The sequence below is a fragment of the Sinocyclocheilus anshuiensis genome, unplaced genomic scaffold (assembly GCF_001515605.1).
Source record: "Sinocyclocheilus anshuiensis isolate Anshui unplaced genomic scaffold, SAMN03320099.WGS_v1.1 scaffold269, whole genome shotgun sequence".
Lineage (NCBI taxonomy): Eukaryota > Metazoa > Chordata > Actinopteri > Cypriniformes > Cyprinidae > Sinocyclocheilus > Sinocyclocheilus anshuiensis.
In genome coordinates this window covers 171,256-175,930 of record NW_015536474.1, presented here as the reverse complement: position 1 = coordinate 175,930, position 4,675 = coordinate 171,256, and the positions used below count along the sequence as shown (strand labels likewise).

At 36.3% G+C, this 4,675-nt stretch overlaps 1 protein-coding gene across 1 annotated transcript in view; it reads right to left on the bottom strand.

Annotated features, from left to right (window-relative positions):
• The window catches only part of LOC107705044 (tetratricopeptide repeat protein 28-like), a 191,991-nt gene that overhangs the window by 90,716 nt on the left and 96,600 nt on the right, over positions 1 to 4,675 (bottom strand). The gene's annotated exons all lie outside the window — the stretch shown is intronic.

Here is a 4,675-nt window from a genome sequence, read left to right as displayed (position 1 = left end):
CAAATGGAAAACAAATATTCTCAGATTATGTAATCCGTGACATGCATACAGGCGCGTACCACTACTGCGGAGATGACGAGTCAGTGTCGCCGACTTAGTCTCTTAAACCGAAAACAAGGAATTAATTAAAAATAATTATTCAAATGTTAATGCAGCCTCCTTACTGTTTTTCCCTTACACATTCACAATCATTTACTTCTGCCTGTGAGCCGTGGCAAGATTTATGCATGCGTTTGAGCGCTTAATAGGCAATTTAAGGTGCGTTATTATGATTTAAGTGGTTTATTAGTCGACTAATGCTTCAAATGAATGACTACTAGTCGACCAGAAAAATCCTTAGTCGAGGACAGTCCTAGTACACACATAAATGCACATACAGACCAATAAATGGCTGGTTACACACATACACACACACACACACACACATAGAGAATAGGGCCCATGAGAGCATCACTGATCTCTGCCTCGCCTGATGTGAGTTTTTCTCCATAACCTGAGGAATCCTGCCTGAGGCGAATATACAGCATCACAGCTACTAATGACCTTTAAAACACACACACGTCTCTGAGTAAACAGACTTTAAAAAGTCTATATTGTGCAATCAAATCTAAATGGCAGGTGCTTTAGTCAAAGGTTGTGACAGGAAGAGGAAATAGGATGGAGCAATTTCCCGATCCCTCTTCATCTTCCTGGAATCTTCTTAATCTCTCAATAACACTCAAAAGTCATTATGGGACTCAATATCTGATCCGGATCACAATTCAGCAGCAACAGACATAATAAAACCTCAATATCCTTCACACACACACACACACACACACACACACACACATACACACACACACACACGCACGCACACACACCTGCCAATGGCTCCTGAATTTACCAGCCACAAATATATTTTATTGGCCATGAAACTGTATTGCACAAAATTTAAAACAGACAATAATCTACGGTTATTTTGCATCTCAAATATTCATGTGGTCAGGAAACAAGGAGATTCTATTTGTCTTACTAATTACAACAATACAAAAAATGTTTTGGAAACGCCACAGAACCACAATGTTTACTAGGGCTGTCAAAATGACTGAAAAACTACATTCGAATTTTCTACTGATGCTCTCATTTTCCGCAATATATTGAATGAACAACGTAGCAGCGCCGCATCTAGTGGGTTCAACTGGATAGGCTAACAAAAGCATTAAAATGCAATGACACATCGTTGTCGCATTTCGTGCGCCACTGATAGGCTGCCTGACGGCTGACACAGACCTAAAATTAGAATGCAACATTCTAAAATTTTTCAACACATGGTGAAATGTGTGTCTATATGACTGGTGGTTGAAAAATAATCAAATATTTCTTATAGCAATAATATGCACTGATGATTCATACACAATAAGACCAGGAATGTGCATTAAAGTAAACAGAGTGCATTTGATTTCATGCTGACTTTAGCATTAAGTTTTGTTCTCTGTAGAGCTGCTTTACAGCTAAAATTTTATTAGTTTCATAATTGAAGGACTATGCAACATTAAAAGAATAGTTCACCCAAAAATTAAAATGAATATCTTTTGAAGTGAAAAGCTGCGTGTTTGAAACAAATCCACCGTCAAGCTGGTTTAACTTTAAACTGTCACTTCTAGCCAAGTCTATAATCCACAATAACGTTTCCTCCAAAGGTTCATCTCCTGTTGTCCTCTCAAATAAAAATCCACCCACATATTTGTTTAGAACTGTTTTGGACATGTAAACGGTGCTTGATTTGTGAAGATTTCTCTCCTGATTCAGACGAGATGACTTTTTCACAACATTATGGATAGAAGACAACGGTTTAAAGTTAAAAACGTCTTAATGATGGGTTTGTTTCTTACAAACATGCAGCTTTTCACGTCACAAGACATTAATTGATGGACTGGAGTGGTGTGGGTTACTTGTGGATTATTGTGATGTTTTTATCAGCTGTTTGGACTCTCATTCTGACGGCACCCATTCACTGCAGAGCATCCATTGGTGAGCAAGTGATGTAATGCTACATTTCTCCAAATCTGATGAAGAAACAAACTTATCTACATCTTGGATGACCTGAGGGCGAGGACATTTTTAGCAAATTTTCATTTTTGAGTAAACTATTACTTTAATACTGCTCTACATTGTATAAAGTGCTTTAAAACAAATGTGACTTGACTTGAAGACTGAGTGCCCCACACACACACACACACACACACACACACGTGTCATCAACGAGAGCGTCCGCTATTTATCCCTACCTGTGAGGAAGATGGAAATTCTCAAATGGTCCCAAATGGAGCATGTCCTCTCTGCATTGGCTTTAATTAAGCGGCTGACAGTGACTGCGGCTCACAATTACAGACAGTGTTATCCGCGCACAAAGAAGCCGGGGGCCCGTCGCATAATGAATGCATTTTAACAAGGTGAAACCAAACCAATTACAACTGCTGTCATATTCTGAAGTGCTCTGCTTAATGAATATAAGAACAATATGTTACCTAAAAGAGATTAAACCGCCGGCCTGCGCTACGCTCGCTTGAACTGCTAGAGAGTAACAACTGCAGAGCGTTTCAAACATCATGAAAGCAGACAGTGTGTGTGTGTGTGTGTGTGTGTGTGTGTGTGTGTGGAAGAGAACGAGAGAAGAAAAGATTAAAAATGAGAAGAATGACGAGAAAATGTGAAAAAAATGCATCAGCTTTGTTTGGAACAGAATACTTGCATACTGTGCTGTATATACTCAATACCATCTGCTATTTGTTCATTAATTAACACTTTTATTCAGCAAGGACACGTTAAATTGATCAAAAGTGACAGTAAAGTAATTTATAATGTTACTAAAGATTTCTGTTTTAAATAAATGCTTATCAACTTTCAATTCCTCAAAGAATGCTGGAAAAATGCATCACAATTTCCACAAAAATATGAAACTGTTTTCAACATTGCTAATAATCAGAAATGTTTCTTGAGCAGCAAATCAGCACATTAGAATGATTTCTGAAGGATCACGTGAAACTGAAGACTAGAGTAGTGATTGCTTTGCATCACAGCAATAAATTACATTTTAAAATATATTCAAATAGAAAACAGTTATTTTAAATCGTACTAAAATTTCAGAATATGAATGTTTTTACTGTATTTTTTTGATCAATTAAATGCAGCCTGGATGGGAAAAACATCAGAAAACTGACCCAAAACTTTATGCAGTTATTAATACTGAATACAATCTTTTATTTGTTTAAAAAAGTATATAAACCAAAAAGTAGTATGCTACAAATACATTTAGTAAATAAACTGTGCACAGCATATTACTTTCTTTCAAAAATAGTATGCAATATGTCATTGCAAATATATATATTTCTCCTCTTTTTGCATGTTTTTTTTTCTGTGTGAGTCTGAGAAGAGAGAGCTGGGTTTGAATGATATTTTGTGCACTTTTATATTTGCTTTAGATCTCGACACAACGGAGATAAATCACTAAGTAATGTGAGTTGTGCCATTCATCCAGCTGCTCTGTGAATCTGTTTTAATGTGCGACACGTGTTTGTGCATTCACTGCATTCAGCGTTTACACAATAAACCCAGTGCTTTTGTCATATGCAACCAGTCTAGGACCATATGAAATATTATTACAATTTAAAACAGCTGTTTCATATATGAATATATTTTAAAATGCTATTTACTCTTGTTATGTTTTTTGATGCTTTTTCCCCACTTCAGGCTGCTTTATTTGATCAAAAAATACAGTAAAAACAGTAATATTGTGACATGTTATTACAATTTAAATTAGCCGTCTTGTATTTGAATATATGTTCAAATGTAATTTATTCCTATGATCAAAGCTGAATTTTCAGCATCATTACTCCAGTCTTCAGTGTCACATGATCCTTCAGAAATCATTTTAAGAAGCTGATTTGCTGCTCAAGAAACATTTCCTATTATTATTAATATTGAAAACAGTTGTGCTGCTTCTTTAGTCCACTCTTAGACTACTACAAACCTGAACGTGCACGAGAGCGAGAGCGAGAGAGAAGACGAGAGGAGAGAAGGATCATGTCTCAAGGTGCTCAGTGGAAGATTTCCTGAGGCAAGGTGAGAAAAAATGTATATATGTAATAACATGAGCTCATTGGTTTGGATTCCGGGGTAATGGAGCGAACACTCGGGGAATGTTTCTCTACACACTGATATACCTTCACTTTCAGCAGCTCTATTCATTCCTAATGCTTTACTGATATAGCCTCTGAAACGCCTCCGTCTATATTAACGACTGAATTAAAGCTCTTCTGTTGCTTTTAATGACACGCTGAAGTGTTTTCCACTCAATATTGACACAGAGACGCTCCACGTACTAATGGGAATATTAAGGCAGAATAAAAGCTGCAGCACAAACGCTCCACACCAAATGTCCTTCAAAATTTCCCTTTCAAAAAATATCTCAGACCTTGATATAGAGCGTTAATGTGAGAAAATAGAAAGTAAATGTAATATTGCTGTTGAAATGTATAAGTGTCACAATCGCAGCAAGAACACACTCACACAGCACACTCTAAAAGTCATATGAACTACTTTCATGATGTTTTTATATATCTTTCTGTCCATTTTGGATTTTGTTCTTTATTCATTTATAATAAGTTATATAATGTGTAATATATATATATAT